Here is a 26,707-nt window from a genome sequence, read left to right as displayed (position 1 = left end):
TTTTATTGGTTATTTTGTTGTTTTTCTTTTATGTTATTTCTATGGACACCATTTGGTGCTCCCTCTACTAGTGTCTACCCCTTTGTACTATTTCTAGTCCCTTAGACCCTTGTTGGTCTCTTGTTGGACATTAATAAATTTATCTTATCTTATCTCATTTCCACGAAGTTGAGTGCATATTACAGTTAACAATCTAAAGATGTTTATTGTAAATACTAGTACATATTAGAATAGGTCTTTCCAGCTTTCCAAGAAGTGTGCATGCACATTTGCTCCCTTTCCTAGAGTTTTCCTAAGCTTTTTGAATGTCCCTAGAGCCCTTTTGTTTTTTTTTGGTTGCAGAATTTGTGGAGTTGTAGGTGGGACAACGCATCATTTCTTCTTGTAACTCCATACCCAATGGATTTCTTAAGGCCACTGCTCTATTCTTACCAAGAAAGCATCCCCTTTGAGTCATCAAGAATATTGGCCACTTTTTTCCCCTAATCATCCCATTACTGTTAACTGATCTAACAGACCTTCCATGGGCTATTTTCTTTATTGTGGGTTAAGACGCTATTTTGTAGAGGTTAACATTTCGTGTCAACCATTTTCATTATTTCAGAATGTGACTTATATGCCCTTTCTGAAATAGAAAATTTTGTTATTTCGAAAGGCTCCCTTTCTTTCCTTTCTAAAATATAAAAAATTCACTATTTCAAAAGGCTCCCTTTCTTGCATTTTCAAAATAGCAAAATTCACTATTTCGAAAATCTTCTTTCCTTGACTCTGCGAAATAGCAACATCAGATTGTGAAAAATGGGTTTGTGCCACGTGGTAGTGGGACAAATGATTTTTTTTTAAACAACTTATTTTCATTGAAATTTCAACACTAACTACTTATTGCCATCACAATTTCGATACCAAATACTCAATTTTTTCCATTTTTTTGGCGAGGAACAATGAATTTGGTCGCCATTTTTCGATGTAAAAATAGCGACGAAAGGGTTAGTCAAAAAATTAACAAATTATGTTGAAAAATTGAGCAAATTTGCATTGAAAAAGTGTAGAATTTTACTAGTGATTGCCCATTGATCACTATTCCATTCTCGGTTTGACATACCACAAAATTGTCTAACCACTTAGAAGAATAAGTGTGTCAATAGAATTCAAATCTAAATACTGCATTCTTGGTTTTCTTCAGTCTCTCAATATTATCAAGTAACTATTATTTTACAATTTCGCACATGTTAACTTTTTCTCTTTTCATTTTCGTAAGGTATGTTGCATGGATGTATCCAGCAGACAAAGAGTTCATTCCAAAATTATAGTTCATCTTATATCCAATGATCTTACTAATAACCCTCACATCTATTTTAGTTATTAGGTCAATTCTCATGTTTCTCCTATCAAACTTGGTTTTTAGATTTGTTTCAACCAATGTCTTCACATTCTTCTCATTCACAGGATTGCTTCATTCATTGTTCAAACCAGTAAGTTTATGAATCATGTCATTAACAATCATTGAAGGGATACATCTCGTACCCAAAACATGCCTTCATGAACTCTACTCAAAATAATTTTGCTCCATTCATGATTGTCAAAGTCTCTATAAAACATATGCTTAACAATATTTAAGTCACTCAAATGTGCAAACTCTTGTTTTAGTGATAGCTTATTATTGCATACTAGGTCTAAATCTTTATGAATGTCACTATCTCGAATGCTTTCAAATTTGCAATGTGTGTAGTCTCTTACATCTTCTACATGCAATACATTCTATAGCACTTTAGAAAATGCTCCTAGGGGATCATCCTCCAAAGTTACATAAGGGTGCTTCTTAAAAATTTAACCTAGGTTTCTCACCCACATCACAAACTATGGGATTTTCCATTTCTACTAATTGAAAGCTTTGAAATACAACTAATTTTTTGGAAAATAAACAGATTTCGCATAACTAGGGCTTCCTTTAGTTCACACTTGAAAACACTTCAATTCTCCTTCAATTTGTTGTCACTTCACTCTTAACTACACTTAATCTCTTCATATGATCAAATAGTAAACAAAATCTTGTTCACATATCTTAAATCTTACCAATTCAATCTTCACATTAATTGCGTAAGTACACAATTCTCAAAAATGTTGTTAATAATTACTAGTAGAATTGTTTTAGGTCATATAACTTCATGCAATCTTCAAATCATCTATGCACTTAACCATAGCTTACGCATGTCGTCTTCTACCTCATATTAACTTTGCAACTCTTAACTTGATCTCTAACTTAGTTTTATCTCTCTGGTACTTGATCTTCAATAGAAAAGTTTTTAATTCAAATAGGATGAATCACACACAATAGTTGACTTCAATCGTTCATCAAGTGCATCAAAATATTGTTCTTCCAATACTACTTGTGAACTTGGTGGATCTTTTTCTTTGACAAATACCTCTTTGAATTCTTCCACATGTTCTCTTAATTCATCTTTTTGGTCGTTATTGCTGCTATCACTCCTTCTGACATTTATGTTAATGTTCCTTCTAAAATTTAAATTCCTGTTGATGTTCCTCATGTCAAATATGTAAAATCTTGTTGTATGACCAAGGTTGTTGCATAACTGTCATACTGGTGTTGTAAAGACCCACCTAGAGATCCTTTGAACAAGGATTTAATACAAGCCAAGATTCTTTTTTTAAACAAGTATGGATGTACACAACAATCAACATACAAGAATCAAGAAGATTGCAACGGAAGACCTAACCAACGATCCCAACATCCAATGAATCTCCAAATGCCCCTACTAAACAGATATGCTCAAATAAAAAATGAAATCCAAAGATGACAACGAAACATAATATCTTAGATCTGTCAAAGCATGGAATGTCAAGCAATCACAAAGGGTACTCAAAACACCAAAAAGTGATCTTTGAAAAATAGTGGAGATACCCCCTATTTTCCACATGAGAAAACACAAGGGATAGTTTAGCATGAGGAAGTGCACCAAGCTATGCGAGAAACTACCCTCTCATGTGAAGGAATGCCTAGTCTAGCCATCAAAACCCACAGAACCAGTGTTAAGGCTCATGCAAGTAAGTACGAAGAACCAAGTGAGGAAGTGCAATGAACCTCGTGAGGAAACATCAAGTCTCGCATTGTAGAGTGTACAATCTCATGCAAGAGAGAGTACAATCTTGCACAAGGATTTGTGTTAGCAAGCAAGAAAAACTCCTAAAGAGAAGATAGGGAAAACAATCCTTCACATCGAGGAGTACCGAATCCACAAATTGAGGCATAGATACTCAAAGATAGTAACTACGAGACAAAAACTACATCTAACCATCTAAATCATAGTAGTAAAGGAAAAGTATTAAAAGCAACAACGTAATGAATGAGCTTAACAAAACTCATGCGTACTTACTCTCAACCATAATAGCATCATGAGACCTCGAAGTCATAGTCATCCCCCATGTATAACATCCCAAACTACCGACCAGATCGTTAGAGTTGTCTTATGAGGGCTTCACTACTAAAACGTAATAAAATCATAAGAACAAGGAAATCTAACATGCTACAAGTAAAGCATTAGATAGTCCAACTAATCAAAACTCATCATTAAAATCATATGCTAAACATCATAATACAAGAATGCATCTAATAAACTAACATCATTTAAACATGATATCCATACATTTCAATGAAAGCATAAATCACAAGGAAGCATACTCTAGAATCTTGAAATATACCAAGTGCAACATCAAGCACTGGTCGCACTAGAATAATAGATTGTCAACAGTAGTGAAGGTAGCTACGCCTCCCAACCACATGGAACCTATAGGTCCACTACCATCGTGCTAATGGAGATAATGATCCAACCACAAACACACATAAAACAAATGTCCATGGCTAACACTCACGCCAGATAGTAAAAATGACTGAAACCAAGAGCACGAGATAATGCAAGTACAACACATCCTGGTCAAACACTCTATGGGTAACTATGTAGGGACTCTAGTGGAGAATTGGTAACTCAAGAACAATCGTTCCCCTTGGTACACCCTCAAGAGGCTAATGTGTTGTAGAATAACTAATCATTCCCTTCAGCACCACCATCAAGAGGCTGACCATAAATTTATTATCTTATTTAATTTTCTATGAATTAATCAAGTTGTCACTTATTAGAAACTTCTACACATACACCACGTTAGGGACATCACATGAATTACGAGAGAAGTTGCTCCACCGCCTTACCCTACATACCCATGCTCATCACACGATGAGTGCTCATAGGCATGCATCTTCGCAACCCAACCCCAAATGAACATAACTCCACTGAAATACAAACAGAAGATCAAGTCTCGCAAGTCACCCGACGAATGCATGCTCACGTGCTCATGTGTGGCACACCACAATCACAAAGATCATAAAACAAAGGCTGGATGAGAACACAAGCAAAAATAACACTAAATCGAAGACAAGCTTAGGAGGATAGATGTAGCATGCATCCCAATACAACATAAAAATACAAAAAATATCTTATTGACATCTTACAGATGATCCAAACGATCAACAACATGCCAAGAAAACTTGAGAAAACTAGGCGGCACACAAATCAAGGTAAAAACCCCAAAACTAGAAAACTTTGAAAATAAAACACATTCGGTCTTAGGGCACAAAAGCCACTAAAATCCAATAAAATTCAAGTTCAGACACTGTATGCAAAAATGGCCAACATTATGGTGCGAAACCCCAAATCCTCATCCTGAAAACAGGGAAAGCATTCATACCTGACCAACTAGGCAAAGCTAGCAATCAAAAATAGAGGGGAACACTAGTTCTCAACCTCATAAAAAATAGCTACCAAAAACATAACTAGAAATAGAGTTGAAGCACAAAAACGGGAGAGCCCTACTTGATAGAAAAAGGGGTAGAAACAGAAACCAACTAGATAAAATAAAAATCTTGTGGGAGCTCCCAAAAATTGTAGCAAAACAAGGTCTCCCCGAGCTGGATCCAATGAGATTGATCTCAAGAAGATCCCACACCCATAGCCACAATGAACAAAAATGCAATCCTCTAGAAGAGGATTTTGGAAAAAGCTCTCAAATTCTCAATTCCCAAAAGTGAGAAGTGAGGAATTAATTTCCTCTTTCAATACTTATTCACATTTTGAATGAATAATCAATTAGATTAAATAACTAGGAGGACTAGTTAGATCTTGAATCAACCCAAATGAAAATAGGCTATTGAAAATAATTGGAATTCATCTAAGGCAAAGCTGCCAAAAATTAAAAATCAAATCAATTAAAGCCCGAAAACCCAAAAATCACATAATTTCCTTAACAACCTTCGTGACAATGCAAACCTCTAAATGCACAAACACACTCGCAGGTCTAGTCACATAATGCAAATTATTCTAGATTAAATAAAATCACCAGAAGGTTTAATTTAAACTATTAAAGATATGTCAACCATATAGGGATGACATTGGTAAAATATGAACAGTTGAATCACTAACTCCATGTGTCACTACCAGGGATATAAATCATGCACACTAAAACACATGATCAAGTGTGATTGCATAAAGTAACATAGCTGAAGCAATAAATGCATTAAATAATCTAATTTAACCATTTATTCAATTATACTGAAATAATCTACTTACATCACTCACTTTTGCATAAAGCATCAAAAAGTAAGAATAAAGTAAATCAACATCACAATAAGTCCAACATATAACCAAATCATAGATATTTTCAAATATTGGATAACTATATATCATCAGAAAACATATTTTCATCTCAAAATGGCATCATCATGCAAATATGATAAACTGAACAGCATATTAGTCTAACATCTATGATACTGAAATCAAGGTATAACATCTAACCCTTAGGTCATCTCAAATGTAAACAAAACATGATTAACAAGTATCTATCATATCAAAATAAACAAGATACAGACCGCAAACACAAGAGGCACTACAAGTGCACTACTTCTTTGATTAGGTCTAGAATGATTAGTTGGTGCTCTACAATTTCTAACAATATGTCCAAGGTTGTTACATTTGTAACACACCATGTGATTCCTTGCTCCATTAGATCTTTCTCCTTCATTTGATCTCCTTTCATTAGATCTTTTTCTTTCATTATCTGTAGGGTTAGTATCTATAAACATTCTACTATTTCTATTATTAATATCAAATTTAGGTTTCTTACAATCAACTACTTTATGACCAAAACCATGACAATTATAGCAATAAAAATGAGTAATAGGTTTGAATGACTTACCTATACAATCTCTCTTCATATGACCAACTTCATTACATATAAAGCATCTACCTTTATATTTATACCTTACTTTCTTAGGTGATTCAACTTGCTTAGTTGCCTTTGATTCATCAGTTTTCTCTGGTTGACTTGCTTGCTCAACTTATTTTGGTGCATCTTTAGATTGACTTGATTAAATCTTATATTTCTCATCTATCTTATGTTCAGGATGTTCAACCACTGGATCTAGTTCTTTTCTTGAATTGGATTTCTTTGTTGACTTTTCTCCAATAAAATATCCAAGACCAGTCTTACCATAGGAAGGTCTCTCAAAATATAATTACTTTTCAATTTTCTCACTACTAGAATATAACTTCTCTAATTGTTCCTTAGTCTAGGTTAACTCTCCTTTCACAATAGTATTATACTTCTCAAGTTCTGCATGTCCCAACTCGATGGATTCAAGTTTAGATGTCGCTTTTGTAAGATGGGATCTTAGATCTGCATTCTTAGATTTCAAATCTGACTCAGCTTTTCTATCATCTATAATCAAACTTAGCTTTAGTTCAGTGATCTTCAACTCATGTTTCAAAAACTCATTTTCTTTATTCAATTTTGATACTTTATCATTGACTTAGGGAGAAAGCGAGCTTAAGCAGAATTAGCTTAACTTAAGATTACCAATAGTCTTGCTTAGAGTTACACATGAAAGCAACATACACAAAAACCATGTACATAAAGCGAGATTCCAAACTTTTACTTGGGTGTAATTAATAAGAAACACATTTGAACATAAGGCTAATCAATTTATAGCCACACTAGTATAATAATTAATAGAAGTCTTTCAACATGCCCAGTTGTGAGGCCATCTAGGCTTCGGCCATATATAATGAAATTACAAAGTTAGAATCCAAATTCACATATATCATGCTTCTCAATATCCCTTATCATCTTGATGGATTTCGTTGTTGACTTTTCTCCAATAAAATATCCAAGAACAGTCTTACCATAGGAAGGTCTCTCAAAATATAGTTAATCGTCAATTTTCCTACTACTAGAATATAGCTTCTCTAATTGTTTCTTAGTTTGGGTTAACTCTCCTTTCACAATAGTATTATACTTCTGAAGTTTTGCATGTTCCAACTTGATGGATTCAAGATCAAATGTCACTTTTGTAAGAAGGGATCTTAGATCTGCATTCTTAGATTTTAGATCTAACTCAGCTTTTCTATCATCTTTCTTCAAACTTAAGTTTAGTTCAGTGATCTTCAACTCATGTTTCAGAATCTCATTTTCTTTATCCAATTTTGATACTTCATCAGTGATGCAGGGAGAGAGTGAGCTTAAGAAGAATTAGCTTGACTTAATATTACAAATAGCCTTACTTAGGATTACACATGGAAGCAACATACACAAAAACTATGTACATAAGGCAAGATTCTAGACTTTTACTCGTGTGTAATTAATAAGAAACACATTTGAACATAAGGCTCCTCAATTTGTAGCAACACTGATGTAATAATTAATAGAAATCTTTCAACATGCCCGGTTATGATGCCATCTGGGTTTCGGCCATATATAATGAAATAACAAAGTTAGAATCCAAGTTCACATCTAGCATGCTTCTCAATATCCCTTATCATCTTCCTCCATCATCTTCTATCCCTAACCAAGCTTCTTATATGGCCAGTTAAGCCACAAGTTGGCTAGTCAAGCATTTAATTATATTGTACGTCTAACCTAGGAAGAGTAAACCAAAATTGACATTAAATGAACATAAGGCATTGTGCACTGGAAGGCGGATCCACATGTTTCCTAAGAGTCAGCTCCTAACTTCACAACATGTTACATTAACATAAGAAATAGTGCCAAATGAAACAACGTGCCTCTCTAGAAGGAAATACGCCAAAACATAGACAACAAAGAATGGTTACCAACTCGAGAAGTATTGATGATGCCAGCGTCTGCACCTGCTCCCACTTTGTCTTATCAGGCTTCTTCCTTTGGCAGAGATGTTGTTGGATGTGAACATTAGTCTTCTTCTAGCCTTTCTCAAGTGGCCTTTGGGGTAGGGTTTCACCCTTTTCCCATGGCAAGGGGTGGCCCCTCTACAACATTTTGGGCTAGGGCTTCTCCTATGGTTCTTGTTTGGGAGGCTATTCATTCCCCAAGAGTTGTCGGTGGTTCTGCCATTTCTTATATAGATGTGACAGCCTATGAGGTTGGTATTGGTGGTCAGGTTGTGCATCTGAGGCCCCGTTTTGCTAAGCATGTTTCTATAAGTAACCTGATTACGATTAATCTAGAGTCTAATATTGTTGATGAGATTTCTACTTATGTGGAGGACTTCTCCTCTATAGCTATCATTTTTTCATTTTAGGGGTTTTTGGCCATCTTTGTTGGATCTACATGCTTGGATTTCCAAATTTTGAGAGCCTATCATTTCATATTTAGTCCGAATTTTCTCGGTGGCAAGGGACTTTTTCATTGTCAAATTTGCTACTACTGATGCCCAAAATGCCATCCTTCGACATGATTTCTCTTAGGAGGAGAGGTACCCCTTGGTGGCCAAACCTTGGTATGTGGATTTTCATCCATTGATTAAATCCTTTAACAAGATTCCTTTGTGGGTAAGGTTGCCTAATCTTCCCCTTCACTTATGGTTGGATTTTGTCCTAGAGGTTGTGGGGGAGGCCCTTGGGAATTTTTTGTTGGTTGATATCGCGTCGTCCAGTGTTTCAGATGACATATGTTCATACCCTTTTGGAGATTGACATCTCTAAGGGGCTCCCATAAATGATTAAGTTGGCCTCTCCTAATGGCTCTTGGATTCAGCTTCCTGATTATGAGGGAATTCCCTTAAGATGCAGGAAATGCTATAAAGATCGACCACCTCATTGCACATTGCTCCTCTGAAAAGATTAGATTGAAGAAGTCACCTTCTTAGTGGACAGGGGTTTCAGATGATCACTAAATGGTTTAGAAAGCTCCCTCTATTGGGGAGGGGCTAGATGTTTCTTCTCAAGATTCTTTGGTGGAGGATTTTGTTGTTGCTTTTGATGATTTAAATGTTACCCCTACGATGGTGACCAATACATTGTCCCTCCCTTGGATGCTACATCTGTTGATATGATTGTTGCCCTGCTTGCGGCTCTATCTCAGGTCAGAGTTGTCCCTTCTACTATTGTGGTCCACATTCTGAGTGGTGGTGGTATTTATTCTTCTATTGTGAGGGTTTTGGGGGCAGTTTGTGGTGTGGATGACTTTGTGTGGAAGAAGGTTGCTAGGTCAATGGAGGATGGATCGACAACAATAAAAGGAAAAATGGTCAGGCCCTCCAATCCACCATTTCATATGTCTTTACACTCTCAAAAGATGGGACCGGAATGTAAATCTTGACTCTCATTTTTCTTAACCTATTGCTCACCTATTCTATTTGAGGTTGTCCCTTTTTGTTTGGCTCTCTTGGCCTTTTTGGCTTGTTGTTTCTTTGTAGTTTGATAGGGTTCAGGATTTGGAACCATGGGGTTTCAAGATCCCATTAAAAACTTGTTAAGGTGGTAGTAGTGCACTATGTTATCTGTGAGGCCACCCTAGTCACCCTATTTTTGGCGGGTGACCTATTTCAACTTTAGAATGCTGTGTTTTTGTTTGGGGTTCATTGAAAATTATTTGATCTGTAAAGGGTTTCAGGCCCCCTTCAAAACCTATTTTCCTTAATCAAAAATAACTCGAGAATTACAAACAATAAAGGCTTGCACTCTTAGGAGGATAAAGAATACATTCTCATCAACATGTTAACTATGCATAACATGACACCAAAAATAGAGATAACTACTTCACGAACAATAGACTAGTAAAAAAAAATAAGATATATTTTTGGTAAATGCAAGATTGCTCAAATACCCAAGATTCTCTCGCATCAAACACCTAGGGTTAATAAAGAACTAATGTCCATATTAGGCCATGTTCATATTCTGACCTAAACCATAAAGATCCAACTCAACTTGTGTAATCCACGAACTACCTTCAACTAGTTTGTCTTTCCACTAAACTAGGTATTCCATGTAATCCTTTCCTGTAGTACTCAAGTTCTTACTCTAGTTTTCATATTCTTTTCAATATTTTCTTTATGCTTTCTAGGATAATCCAAGTTAATTTCATTCTCATCTTCTGATTCATGATACTCAAAGATATCTGCAATATTAAATATAGGTGATATATTCATATATTCTGGCAACTCCACTTCATAGGCATTTCCAATGTCAAACTTCTTCAAAATCTTACAAGTTCCAAACTTCTTCATTTTCAACTTACTATATGTACCAACTGGAAATCTATTCTTCTTCAAATGAATCCTAACCTCATCACCAACTTCAAAATATTTGTGTCTCTTCCTTTCATCAGCTCTTTGTTTATACTTCTATTCCAAATTTCTTTTAACTTCCTAATATAAAGTCTTCATGAAAACTTTAAAGTCCTCAACTTCAGCACTTCTTCTTATCTCAGTAAGCAATTCTCTTAACTTTGTGGTTCCTTTAGGATAAAATCCAGTCGCAATCTCAAATGGTGTTTTCTTAGTACTTCTATTCACAAAATAATTATATGCAAACTTCACTTGTGCCAAGACTAAATCCCAATCTACTTAGTAGGCTTATCTCTAACTAAACATCTTAGTAAGTTACCTAAACTTCTACTTACTACTTTAGTTTGTCCACCTATCTAAGGGTGAAATGTAGAACTAGACGTCAACTCTATCTTCATTTTTTCCCAAAGTGTTTCCCAAAAGTAACCAATAAACTTAGTATATCTATATGAAACAATAGTCTTAGGCAAACCATGAAATCATACCACTTCCTTGAAATATAACTTAGCTACATGCAATGCATCAGAAGTCTTCTTACAAGGTATGAAATGTGTCATCTTTGAAAATCTATCAACCACTACCAAAATAGAATCATTACCACTCTGAGTTATAGGCAATCAGATAAAAAAATCCATGCTCACATCTTCCCAAGGTTTACCAGGTATAGGTAAAGGTCAATACAATCCCACATTCTAACTAATTCCTTTTGCTACTTGACCATATGCTACACATCACTATAAATTTGTGGCCAAAAGCATCACTCAAAAATCAGTTTAACAATTTATATCAATCCCAAAATGTCCAACAAGTCCACCACTATGTTTCTCTTTTATTATGTTCTCTCTCATAGATCCTCTAGGTATGCATAATTGAATTCCTTTAAACAACATATCCTCTTAAATGAAATAATAGTTCCATTTATCATGTGTTGTCTTCTCTTTAAAAACTTTCCAAGGTTCTGCAAAATCTAGATCATTCTCATACAAACACTTCAAGTAATCAAAATCAAGTACCGCAACTTTCATCTATGTCAACAAATTTCTTCTTCGATTTAATGCATCAGCAACTTTGTTTAACTGTCCATTCTTATGCGTCAATGAAAAGGAAAAACTCTAAGAATTCCACCCACTTCATATATCTTTGATTTAACTTATTCTGACTTCCCAAATATTGCAAAGCTTTATGGTCAATGAACAATACAAAATCCTTGGGCATCAGATAATGTCTCCATTTCTTTAAAGCTTGAACAATAGCATATAATTCCTGATCATAAACTAAATATTTTCTCTTAGCATCATTCAACTTCTCACTAAAGAAAGCTATAGGCCTTCCCTCTTGACTCAAAACAGCTCCAACTAAACTACCACTAGCATCACACTCAACCTAAAAAACTTTACTAAAATCAAGCAAAGCAAGCATAGGCAATTCTGCAATCTTCGCTTCAATATTTCAAAACTCTTTTGTGCTTCATGTGTCCATTTGAAATCCCTTTTTATCTCCTCTCATATTCTTAATCATAGCATTACAAATAGAGCTGAAATTCCTAATAAACTTTCTATAAAAACTTGTCAATCCATGAAATGATCTTACCTCTCCAATATTCTCTAGTGTAGGCCAATCAAGAATTACTCTTACCTTTTCAGGGTCCATCTTCAAACCATCAGCTGAAATTACAAAACCAAGGTGCACAATCTCTTCTTTCATAAATGAACATTTCTTTAAGTTAATCAACAACTTTTCCTCTTTCAATTTCTACAATACTTGTCTGATATGTTCAAGGTGCTCTTTCTAATCTTGATTGAATATCAAAATGTCATCAAGGTATACAATCACAAACTTATCCAAGAAACTTTTCAAAACTTCATCCATCAACCTCATGAAAGTACTAGGTGCATTAGTTAGACCAAAGGGATTAACCAACCATTCATATAAACCTTTATTAGTCTTAAAAGCAGTCTTCCATTCATCTTCATCTCTAATTCTAATCTGGTGATATCCACTTTTCAAGTCAATCTTTGTAAAATATTTTGCTCCACTCAAACTATCCATTATGTCATCCATCCTAGGAAAAGGAAATTTGTATTCCATTGTTATCTTATTTATATCTCTAGAATTAGTGCACATTCTCCATTCCCCATTCTTCTTAGTTGCCAATACCATAGGTACAGCACATGGATTAAAACTTTCTCTGATCAATCCTTTCTCCCGCAGTTATCAATCTTCTCATAAAGTGTTAACCTATGTCATGCCTTATTAAGCAAACTAGCTCCAGCTATCAAATTCATACAATGACATATACTTCTCATAGAAGGCAAACCATCAGGTACATTATCAAAAATAATGTCATGAAATTTGTCAGCAAAGGTTCAATCTTAGGTGCATGTTCTAATTCATCTTATTTCTTAGTTTTCCTTGGAGTCAAAGCATAGCAAACATTATGTTCTTTCATTTCTCTTGTAAACTTATTACCCTCAACTAAACATACTCTGACTATAATATAGTGATTTTCACTCAGCTTCTCTAACAAAGGTACCAATATTTGTTTATTTCCATAAACCCAAATAGTATATTAGTTCAATCTACCATCTTGCAAAGCTTGTCTATCATACTTCCAAGGTCTAATGAAAAGAAAATGACAACAATCCATAGGCATAATATCACACAAGACTTCATCATGATAATTGCCAATTTTAAATTTGAAAAGACATTATTCACTTACAAGCAATTTATGCTCCTTGTGGATCCAAGTAACATGGTACGACTTAGGATGTCTCAACCTCTGCAACTACAATTTGTTAACCAACTATTTAGATGCCAAAGCATCGGAGCTTCCACTATCAATGATTACCATGTAACATTTTTCAGCAATCTTACATCTAGTCTTGAATCAAATTCTTCTCAAAACAGGTTCTTCATCAGTTTCTTCATTCCATAAGACTTTTCTCAACACCAAGTTTTCACACTTCTCAAGTTCATTAGATGTTTCATCAACTTCTTCACAAGCCAAAGTATTTCTGCTATTACCTCCAACTTTCTTTCCAAAATTAGTACATTCAAAAAGCTCTATGACTTTCTTCTCCACATTTATAACAAGTACCCTTAAACCTATTAAGAAGTTAGCTTGTGTGAAATTGAATCTATATTGTTTATGTCTATCCTCAAGTTAATATTACATAACTGATTTATTAATTGTGTATATATATACATATAATGTGTGTGTGTGTGTGTGTGTGTGTGTGTGTGTGTGTCTTATTATTATTATTATTATTATATATATAATATTATACATATACATATATACTTAAGATTATATTAAGAATCTATGTAATGTAATCAATTTGTATGTAATCAAATTGCCGATAGCACATTATGTTAAATTGTAGATCAATCAAATTGATATAATCATGAGATTCATTATAAATGGTAAATCATCATCATCATTATATATATATATATATATATATATATATATATATATATATATATATATATATATATGAGAAAGAGGAGACATGTATGTCTCTTTATGAGACATGTCTCCTCCTCATATTTATATGAGAAGCAAATCTGCAATTGGAACATATCAATAACAATGGCAATATTATTACATTTGCAGAGATCTTAAAAAAATAACATGGTATCAAAGCTAAACTATGAATGTAAGAAAATAACTTATTTTACATGAAAAAATCATTACAATTCAGAATATCATGTTAAGGAAAAATGTGTGAAGTGGAGCAGGCTTTATCGTTACAATAATAGTGAGAGTAACATCGCTGTCATTTTCCAAGATAGTCATGATGCGGATTATCTTCTACTCCTAGATTTTGGAAAGATCAAAAGAGTAGCGAATCCAAGTAGTCGCATATACCACTTAGATCTTAATTGCCCCAACAAACAATACAACGACATCAATGAAAAATCATTCAACAACCAATATTAATGTTGTGAGTCAGTCTCAGCCATATATAAAAGTTATACACCATATCAAGGGAAGGAGGAATATAGAAAGAATGAAGGGTGCGAAACATACAATCAAATTCTAGTTGGAGGGTTATAAATTTGACTCTATGAAAATATATGAAACTTAATAATATTAGTTATGTAGAGATTCAACACCTCTTCAAAAGGGGACGATAATGGGACACTCGTATCCAAATCAAAGTATACATTACAGTCCAACAGTGAATTCGATAAATGGTATACATATGTTGATTCATAATCGACATAAAGAATTCACACCATTCCATTAATTCATGGTAGTAGAGGTCCATGCTTGATAACTCACCGCCACTATAGCGTAAATACGCCTAGGGAACCATAAAAAGAAAATGAACAAAGATGATATCATACAAAGAAGTCTAAAATTAAGGAAATTTCTGAATGGCTCTAAATAGACAACTTTTGAAGAAGCAGCTCATAATATTGACAAGATCAAAGAGTTGTGCCTTCTTCGAGAATAGCAGATGGCTCATCTTCTTGACAGTTGGATAAGTGGCCCACATCATAACTTCCAAATGGGAGATCACTTCAAAAGTTTCTTGGGATACATGCTCCATATACAACTACACCCATCACCTAACAATAGCTCGAGTAAGTCAGATTATGCGAAGAGTAGATATGAAGATATATCATTCACCCTCAAAGGAAAAGAAAGTGGCACTGTTTTTTGTGTTCTTAGGACTGGAATTATATAGTTTTGTACTAGTTGCTCAACTTCTGAGAGAGAATTCTAGGTGAGAAAGCGATGAGGAGGAATTTTTTTTGTCTAAATTGTTAAACAAGTGATGGTTAACATGAGAATTTGTTGTTGGCACAAGTTCAGTGAGGAGAATAAGAAGATCCTAGGACAAACCTTTCTTGATGATATAGATCATCAGAGAAGAGATGTAATTGAGAATGAAGAATGCTCAAAATTGAATTGTTTTCAATAATTTTCCTCTTAAGAAGACACGTTGAATGTTATTTGGAACCTTCTTGTGGTACATCCCAGTCGCCTCCAATACTTTATCACACATGGTGCAAGCTAATTCTGTAGTGGTTGATGTGTTCATATTGAAAGTCTAGATGCTCCGTGAAATAAAATGAAACTCACAGAAGCTTGTTCCAAAACAAAATCAGTGATCATGGCTTTGTCATCCTTGTCATCCAAAACAACATTGAGATTTTTATTATAAACTCTTTTAGCGAATATATTATAAGGAGAGATTTTTCTTGGTAACCCGATAGCTATCTAGAATATATAAGCACACAACTAGGTCCTGAAATACTCAAGCTAGACAATTAATAACTAGGACCTAATAAAAGCAAGCATCAGATGAGAGCATGACAATGTCAAAATCATCAAGTTAATAATAAAAAATCACAAGTGTCTTATCAATCAAAATCCAATAATGACAAGATGAGTAGTCATGCTAACAATGACTATAATGGACAAATCCTTATATAGAAATTAAAGAATTGCAATTGTCTCCATAATTACACAGATCGACTAAGAGAAAGAGGAGTCAAATCATCGAACACATAATCCCCTAGACTTTATCATTTGATATATAGATAATCCTTGAGGATATTACCATGATGACTATCTAATGGAATGCACAACATGAAATTCATGGGACATGATTAGTAATTTGTGCAAGTAATGATAGAGGGACCTAGTACATGCTTTCTAATGAACTATTTAATATATTGGACATGAAGGAAAGTGAATGTCTTGAGTATAAATTTGATGATTCCTTGATTTGCATGTGTTGAACCATGCACTAGAAACAACCTAGTATCATATAGCCTGTCCAAGGTCTTAATTGAGGAAAGAATATGAGATCGCCTAATATCATTAACAGCTATTAAAGATGGAGTATGTCAATGATACAAGTTCTATTTCAATTGTAATGTTCTCTCTCTAAAGATCTTTGAGAGCCATTGAAAATTGTGGTCTTATGGCTAGTGCAAAAATAGAAGATGATCATTGGGGAAAATGTAGAGCAACAACCTTAGGTTTTATTATTACTTATATTGGTTGGAACTCTAATATATGGATGAGGTGAAAATAATCAGTTTGAGACATTTATATTTCAGTGAAATATTGTTGGTGACTAAGGTTCATAATTTCCAAAAGCCATAGATATAGAAACTAGAGGATTTGCCTATATTGATTGTAAAAAATATTCCTAAATTGATTGTCAAATCAGCTAAGGTTTTGAGAATATTACATTGTAGGAGAAATAATAACCAATGTTCCATTCACTTGAACCATCTTTAGAAAGGAGATGTTCCATAGCCCTCATGGGAAGACAAGTACTCATACCTTTGACATTTATCTATTCATTTGATTGTAATCCTATACATACTATGAAGTTTATTTGCCTTGATCTTTTCTTTTATGGTTGATAATGTTCTTACAGGAAAAGAAAATTGGTACTTTAAACATGTTTCGAGATATTATGCAGAATCAACCTAATGATAGTAGCTCCATAGACCCTAATGATCAAGATGGATAAAATGAGCCTCTCATCTTTGATGATTAAAATTATGAGAGTCTTTTACATTAAGAGGGAATATGACACTTCTTCTAAGGAAATGCAAGAGCTGAGAAGATTGATACTCAGAGGGAGTTTAGAAATACATGTGTATGACTTCATGATTTTAATGGGCCTACTTATATGTACATCATGAGGAAGTATTGACTTATCACCTAAAGGTTGAAAAGACTAAGATATTCAAAGGAAGTTCAAAAGTTGTTATGAGTAACAAAATGTTTTTAATGGGCCACACCTTGTGAACATCACAAGAAAATGAAAAGATCCTTAAATAACTTGCATGATCATACACTAGGTACTGAGTACGTAAAATTGTTTGATGGTATCAAAGTTGGAATTTCACATTGTGGGGGGTAAATTTAATAAACAATGTTCAAATTGCCACTTGAAACCATCTTTAGAGAGGAGATTTAATGATTTGACATTTATGGATTGTCATAGAAAGATAAGTAATTCTTACTCTTGAATATTATAGTTATCTACTTACTATAGTCTCTCTCTTTCTCGGTTATAAACTTATACGTACTATAAGAGTTAAATTGCATTGCTCTTTCCCTTTACATCTACAAATGTTCTTGCAAAAAAGTAAAGTTGGTACATTTGCTACCAGGATTATTGTGCAGGCTCTAGAAGTGAACATCTTTTATGATTAAGATTATGAAGAGGAAATCTGACATTGCTTCAGATTAAGAGGGAGAAAATAAGAACATGATTCTGTTAATTTTTTATTTAGAGGGAGTAGATCATATCACTTTAGAGGTAAACTTGACATGATTAATGATTATTGTTTCTTATGCACTTATTGACTAACATCATATGGTTGATGTTTATATGCATATAGTGATAAATCTACTCTTATAGAAAATGCTCCATGACTTAATGTCATGTGACCTCGTGATATTGGTGCATTTATCACAAGGATGAGTTATATTAGTACAGATGAGCAAAGTGCTGATATTTTTACCAAGCCTCTTGCAAAGTTGAAATTGTGTACTTCAAAGGTAAAATTGATATAACCTTGGTGTAAATACATTTATTAAACTATATATTCATGAATATAATATTATTTTTTGTTTGCAAGCTTGTATTGTGAAAAGTGACGACTTTATTTTAGTTGATCTATCTTCAAACAATGGTTGAATTTGGTGTTATCTTTGTTCTTTGGGCCAGATTTTGCCAGACACATTGATAACCTTCATGGGTCTTTTGGGCGATAGCCAGACACCATGAAAACCCATTGTTTTGAAAGTTTGGGTTATCTTTATTTTTTGGGCCGGATTTTGCCGAACACATTGCTAACCTTCATGGGTTTTTTGGACGATAGTCGGACACCATGAAAATCCATTATGTTTTCTTTCTTCTTTCTCTCTCTTAGTTCAAAACATAATGGAGATTACACCTTATTGTGTAAGTTAAACTTGTTTCAATTTCCCTTGCTAAAGAGGGAGTGTTAAGAAGTTAGCTTGTGTGAAATTGAATCTATATTGTTTATGTTTATCCTCAAGTTAATATTACATAACTGATTCATTATATATATATATATGTCTTATTATTATAATTTAAATACAATATTATACATATACATATATACTTAAGATTATATTAAGAATCTACGTAATGTAATCAAATTGCCGATAGCACATTATATTAAATTGTAGATCTATCAAATTGATATAATCATGAGATTCATTATAAATGGTAAATCATCATTAGATATATATTCTTTATACATACATATATACATACATACATACATATGAGAAGGAGGAGACATGTCTCATAAGAGACATGTCTCCTCCTCATATTTATATGAGAAGCAAATCTGCAATTGGAACATATCAATAACAATGGCAATATTATTACATTTGCGGAGATCTTAAAAAAATAACAAAACCAAGATCTTTCTTCCCTTTTTTCATTTTTGTTATTCCTAAAGTAACCAGTATAATTTTCTCTAGAGTAATTACCTCTTTTACCAACAGTTTCATCCTTCCATCCTTTATCTTGTACTAAATTGTTAGATCTACTACTTTCTCCGACATAAGTTTTGCCTCTACTTCTCTGAAATCTACCACCTCTTCCTCTCTGTATTAGATCATGTTTCTTTGTCAATCTTAATTGATATGCTTCCTCCACACTATACATCTTAACATAGTTGATCTCATCTTGAATTGATATACTCAAGCCATTCAGGTATCTAACCACCTTTTCCACTTCATCGTCTACATGTTCAGATCTGATATCTAGCTTGTATAATTCCTGAATATATTCCTTCACACTCATTTCTTTTTGCCTCAAATTTTGCATCTTCCTCAGCTATCTATTATTTATGGAGTGCATATTGGATTTGGGGTGCAGAAGGTCTGGTTAGTTTTCTAGAAAGGGGAGACCATTGCTTTGGGAATGATTGACATATTCCTCTGAAACACAGTAGATGCAAAGTCTCTAATTTGTGTTTGCGTTTAGAGATCCTCCTTTTGAGTGATTGCTAGGGCATCGAGCTGCTATTTCACCTTTCCAGCAGTAAACCCACAACACAGTAGACGCAAACCCTCGAAGGTATCTTGGTGCTTCACACGCATTCCAAATCGATCTGCAACCCATGAGGGATTTTTCTCTGCTACTGGATCTTATCGTGATTGCACGAGAAGTGTTTGACAAAATGTCGAACCTTTATCTGTATTGATTTTGGGTAGAGTTAAACACAGAATGGCAAACCTTGGTTTGCCCACTTTGAACTCCCAACCCAACCCAATCACAGTCCAACAGCTACTTGACCGCATGAAGAAAATAGAGAGTGACAATGCAGCCCTAAAGGACATTGTTGTTGACGCATCTTCGCTCTCTCTTAAGCTTTGTGACAGAGTGGTCAAGTTAGAAGCCGACAACAACATATTGAGAGATCAGATTGGGAACCTAACGGCAGAACTCACAAATCTCAAACAGTCAACTAAATCGAATATCAAACATTTCACAGATACCTTTATCTCTAAAACAGCAATGCTGAAATCCAATAATGAGGCAGTTATAGAACAACTTGTTGGACTGGATAAAATCAAGGATCAGCATACCGAAATGGTTGCGAAAACGAAACAGAAGGTGAAATCATGGGCTTCACTTTACATCAATACTGATACTACTACTCCGAAATTGAGCATAGACAAGATTGTTCAAGGTAAGATTGATGATGAGAGAGTGTGGCGAGCACGTGAGCTCAACTTGCGCATTCGGGGTCTTTCACCCACTTCTGACCCTGCTGCTACTGGGCATGCCTTTCTCTCTAAGCAACTTGGCATCTCGAACATCACCTTGGATAGATGGTGTTTTGGTACGGGGGACATCCTTTTTATCAGATTCTTCTCTTTTCCAGATAGGCTTCGTGCCCTTAGAGCGAAGAGAAAGTTGTTCTCTCTCCCCTCTAAAATTTATCTGGATGAAGATCTTACTAAGGCACAAGTTGCAGAACTTAAACAGGCTCGGGGTATTGTGGCAGAGGCTAGACGTGTTGGAAAATGGGCTATTATTCAAAATCTTAAGGCAGTGGTCCATGATTCTCCTCCTGCTGGTTGGGTAGAGAGGACAACCTCCAAATCGGCGTGACGATTCCGACAGCAATCTGAAAAGGAGAGATCTTCTCTTATTGTCAACTGCTGGAATAGTAATGGCTCTTTATGATCATTACCTGGTCTTTTTCAGGATGTGGTGGGGTCTTCAGATATTTTGGCCATTACTGAGACTCACAAGAGCCCTATGCGTCCTCTTCCAAGTTATCATGGTTATCAGTGGTTGTCAGTGTGTAGGGATGAGGTTCAAATGTCTGGTGGGGTCCGTGGGTCTGGGGGTGTTGCTTGTTTGGTTCGAGATGATATTTTCAGGGTTACGTCGATTGTTCACTCTCATGCCTTTGCCAAATTTATGTGGGTCTGGATTGGTCGGCGAAAATATAGACAGAGATATTTTTATTGCTATTTGTTATTTTCCTCCGACCTCTTCTCCCTATGCTATTCATGACCCGGAGGATGGCGATCTCTATTTTGACCTTCAGGAGAGTATTTTGCAGTTTGAGGCTTTAGGAGATATTGTTATTCTTGGTGATTTCAATGCTCGTACCAAGGATCATCAGATCACTTTACATGATCGTGGCTCTGATTCAAACTGCATTGCTGAGTTAGATCCGACTACTATGGGCCTGCAGCGCACTTCGGAGGATGTTCTTGGGTCGTTCTCTATTTATGGTCGCCACCTCCTCCAGCTTTGTGAGTCTTCTAGGTTGTTGATCCTAAATGGTTTATCCTTCCTTCCTGGATCGGACCTCTTTACCTGTTGGTCGTACTGTAGTGGTGCGAGTGTTGTTGACTATGTCATTTCCTCTCCTTTCATTTCTTCCATTCTCAGTTTCACCATTTCGCATCTTCCACTAGCCAATCATGCTCTTCTTAGCATTTCTATTTGCATTTCACCCCATCCTTCCCCACCCTTGTTATGCCTGACTAGTACCATCTCCCTTCCTACTTGCTTCCATTACCTTGAGAGTGATGGTGAGCTCTTTACTTATCATCTTAGGCATCTTTTGTCACCCACTAGTTTTGATGACTCGCTGGCTGCCTCAAACATGTCTGATTTGCTTGCCTCTGCCATATGGGATTTTGCTCTCCTTTCTATTCCCCACCGTTCCCCTCTCTCTCTCACAGCTAACCGTCAGAATACATGTCCTATGAATAAATGGTTTGATGCTAACTGCAAAGCTTTCCATCGCTCTGTTCGTGTCGCCTTTGAGGCTCAGTCTCCTACCTTTACCCATCTGTGCGTTTCTTATCTACGTTTTCTTCGTCATAAGAAACATTCCTTTGCTTCTTTTCAGTGCAAAACCCTTTGCTCCACGCTTATCCAAAATCTCCAAATCTTCTGGCGTACCCTTTTGCCTCGTTGCTCCCTCCCATCCTCCACTCTCGACTATCGTTCTCTAAACCTCCCATATCATGACGCTTTATGACATTCTTGGGCAGCCTCCTCTCTACTCCACTCCACCTGCCCATTGCCATTTGTTCACCTATTCTAGCATTATGAAGGTTATCAGATCTTTGAGATGCAGCAGAGTAGCTGATGAAGAGGTTTTTCAATCAAAACTTTTCAAACTTGGTGCTTCAGTTCTTGGATCTTACCTTCCTACACTCTTTAATAGAGTGGTTTGCATTGGGTTTCCTAATTCTTGGTCTAGACATGTTGTTTACCCTATTCACAAGTCTGGGCTTGTTTCTGATCCAAGGAATTACAGAACTATTATGATTGGTCATACTTTTTCCAAACTTTATGCCATTGCTCCAAACACCATGTTATCAAGTGAGCTTGATAGACGGGGATGTAGGACGAGAGGTCAGGCTGGCTTTTGGGCAAACTACCAGACTATGGATCATGTTTTTACACTACGGGCTATTATTGAGGAGGCTAGACACTACTCTTAGAAGGTCTATTGTTGTTTTGTGGACTTCCGTAAGGCTTTTGATTTTGTTCCTAGGTTGGCTTTATTTCAGTGGCTTCAGGAGATTGAGATTTCAGATATGTTACAAACTGTTATTTTGAGACTTTATGAGAAGGTTACTGGTAGGCTCAGAACTCCGGAGGGCTTTTCTGATCCGATTCAGAGCACCATTGGCATGAAGCAGGGTTGTCCTCTTTCCCCTACTCTGTTTGGCTTGTATATTGATGAGTTGGAGGAAAATCCTCTCAACCAAGAGAAGGGTGTTATTTACATCAAGTTTTGATCTCTATTCTCCTCTTTGCTAATGATGTCGTTCTCTTGGCCTCTTCGTCTGATAGCTTACAGAGACTCCTTGATAGTCTTGCTTCTTTCTGTACTCAGTGACAGCTTGTGGTCAATTTATCAAAGACATGGGTTATGGTCTTTAACTGTTTAAAGACCTCTCATCTCCATTTCTTCTTCCAGGGGAAGGAGGTTGAGACTACTCCCTCTTACATGTATCTTGGTGTGAAGTTCTCAGGACCACGTTTCAGTTTGAGACCTACTATTCAGTCCAGAGTTGGTAAGGTTATGGGCTCCCTAGCTTAGCTAGAGAGACAATGCTTCAAGCATCATTTTCATGATATTTTGTCCAAGTTGTCCCTTTTTGACTCCTTGGTTCGTCCGACAGTCCTCTATGGTTCTGTGGTTTGGGGACCTTCTCTTATTGCTTCTGATTGAGCTTCTATTGAGCGGGTCCAGACACTGCTGTTGCATCGTGTCATTAGGTGTCATCGATTCACCCCTCACATCCTTGTTTTAGTGGAGTTTGGTGCTCATCCTCTCAAACTTATCGTAATTTTTTACTTGATTTGGTTTCTTCATCGGCTTCGTGGTTTTATGGAGACAGGTGTTGACCGACATAGATACTCTTTTTTGGCATATTGTTCTTCGGTGGAGATTATGAGATCTGACACTTCTGCTAGATCAAAATGTTGCTACGCTCAGGCCACCTCTTTGTTGGGTTTGATCGGGATTGAGATTGATCGTCTTCCTCCCTATTAGTTTTCGTTGGATGCCCCGGCTCATCTTCTTCCCTCTCGTCAGGAGTTGAATGAGCATGTCAGACAAGATATCTATAGGCAGTACATTACCACGGCTTGGTGTCATCCCCTGGGTGGTTTGCGACCTAAGATGGCCTTCTATGCTGAGCATTTTCTTGTTATTCAGGATGGTATTGTTGTTCGCCCTGCCTATCTTTACCGGCGTTGGAATCATGCATTACGATTCTCTTTGGGCTCTTTTAGGGTTGGTTCTCATCGTCTCAGGGCTCAAACTGATCACCATATGGATCAAGCTGATCGATTATGCCAGTTATGCACTCTGATGGAGGTTGAGACCGAGACTCACTTCATATTTCGTTCTCCTCATTACTACGAGATCAAAGGGAGATTCTATTGCCTTTTCAAAGACTGTTCTTCTCTCTCGATGTTCTTTAGTTATATTGATCAACGGTGTTTAGCACTTTATCTTCAGGAGGCCACCCATCTTCGAGAGAATACCTTGCAATCCTTTCATCAGAGACGAACTTTTGATCAGCTCATTACCACCTTTTTCTCTCCCTTGTCTCCTCCGCGGGGTTTGAAAAGGCCTTTCACTACTTTACATTCCAGATCTGTCAAACATTGTACCAGTCTCTACAGGCAGCATCAGTCCTATAGGGGTTCTTCACGGCATCCGAAGACTATGGATTGTCCACGGATGTACCTCTCTATTACAGATTTCTTTGTGACAATGAAGGACCCTTAGTCCTTACCTTGTCTTTCTTTCTTCTTGTTGCTTTGTTCATTTTCGATCACCGTTTGGTGCCTTTGCTTAGCTAGCTCTTCTGTTTGTATGCTCAGTCTCACAAACCATTTTGGTTTTTCATGGACATTAATAATTTTATCTTATCTTATCAGCAAACTAACTTGGTAGTCTACAAGGAGAAACTTCTTCATCTTTCCAAGCATTTTCATCCATGTTTTGATATTTTCCTTAGAAGATGCAAAGGCAATAGAAACTGGAAACATGTGAGACTTGGAACAAATGGGGTGTCGAGTTCTTGATGAATGTGATAACTTGGTTGCAATTGAAGAAATGACTTCAAAATATACAATCAGGATCAATGCTAATTTAGATTCTAACAATTTTGGTTCTCATACAATGAACATGTTTACTTTGTACAGATCTTTAGCAAAGCACTTACAAGATTCTCTCGCAACAATTTCCAAGGTTGTGAAATCAACATATGTCAATACAGTGAGAATAGAAGCTATATCAAAGACAATGGAGATTTCAAATCTTCCTACAGTATGTGATGTCATCATCAAATTCAAGGCACTGACGAACAATCTTTAAGATTGTTATTTGCCTTCTTTTTTCATGTTTGTAGATTGAACAGGATGTAATTACATGTATAATGACATGTAATCCAATTATTTCTCTTGTTAGTTAAACTAGGTCAAAGTTGGTTGAGTTGCTCCTATTTTTTCCTCCTTTTTCTCAACTCCTTTGCCTATATAAAGGAGTGCCCCTCATTGTAAAAATTATCTTTTGTTGTATGCAAGATAAGATAAGATAAGGTAAATTTATTAATGTCCAACAAGAGACCAATGAGGGTCTAAGGGACTGGAAATAGTACAAAGGGCAAATGCCAACATGGGGAAGCACCAAACGGTCTCCACAGAAAGAACATGAAAGCAAAACAACAAAAGAACCAAGTGAAGTAAAAATAACAATTAAGAACTCCTCACAGGTGAGAAGTAGTCCATAATGGAAAGGTGGGCACTAGAGCAATCAAATACTCTGGAAGGATGTTGTCGAGTGTGATTTATGTGAGGTCTCATAGATCTGGTGTGACTTGAGATAGTACAGGGAGGCCACTTCAATCCTCGGGAAGCAATTGTAGGACTGAAGAAAGACGTGATCAGTTGCGTAGGGGTCGATGTCGAACAAAGCTGGAGTTGTATAGTGTGCTGGCAAAGCCACATGGTCTCCTGAAGGTAGACTACAAGACAGTGTTGGTCAATATATTTGAAGAATGAGGGAAGAGACCGACACTCTTTGAACAAATAGTAAAATCTCCATCGGATCTCATAGTAAATGGGGCAATGAAAAATAAAGTGAGACTCGGTCTCAACCTCCCCAAGGTGACAAAGCCGATAGATCATGTCCTCCCTATCGATCTGGTGATCAGTTTGAATATGTAGTCAGTGAGATCCCACTCTAAAAGATCCCAAGGAGATGCGAAGAGTGTGAGTCCAACGACGAGTGAGGTACCAAGGGCATATGATGATCCTGTCCTAGACATCAAGGAAGTGCTCAACATAGAAGGCCATACACGAGCGAAGCCCACCTGGGGGATTCTTCCAAGTCGTGATAACATACTGTCTGTACATGTCAAGTCTAACATGCTCATTCAACTCCAGTTGAAGTGGAAGAAGATGGGGTGGAGCATCTAGAGAAAACTGGAAGGGGGGAAGACAATCCAAACTAATACCAATCGAGCCCATGAGAGCAGAGACCTGAGTATACAAGCAACGAGACATGTGTCCAAAGTCCGAACCCACAACCTCCATAGATGAACAATAAGCCAAGCAGGAATATCTGTGACAACCATAGAAGGAATCAACAAAGCTCTGGAGCCGATGAAGAAGCCAAACTAAATCAAAGATGGTCCCCAATCTGAAAGGGTGAGCACCAAACTCTGCAAGAACGATGTTGTGTGGTGTGGACCAGTGACATCTGATAATGCGCCAAAGGAAAAGAGTTTAGACTCTCTCAACAAACGCCCAATCACACTCCAAGAAGGAGGGGCCCCAAACAGTAGAGCCATAGAGAACAATCGATTTGACCAGGGAGTTAAGAAGGGACATCTTACTCGTGGTGTCCTGGAAGTGGTGTCAAAAAACACTTTCGCTCAAGAATAGCGAGGGAGTTGAGTCCCTTGTTGACTCTGGGCTGCATGGTTGGTCTCAAGCTGAACCAAAGTCCAAAAAACTTAACCCCCAAGTAAGTATATGAAGATGCAATCTCAATCTCGATACCCTAGAAGTAAAA

Source organism: Cupressus sempervirens, chromosome 8, assembly GCF_028749045.1.
Source record: "Cupressus sempervirens isolate cs-2001-9-10 chromosome 8, ASM2874904v1, whole genome shotgun sequence".
In the NCBI taxonomy this organism is placed as follows: Eukaryota; Viridiplantae; Streptophyta; class Pinopsida; order Cupressales; family Cupressaceae; genus Cupressus; species Cupressus sempervirens.
Note: the sequence above shows the minus strand (reverse complement) of the source record.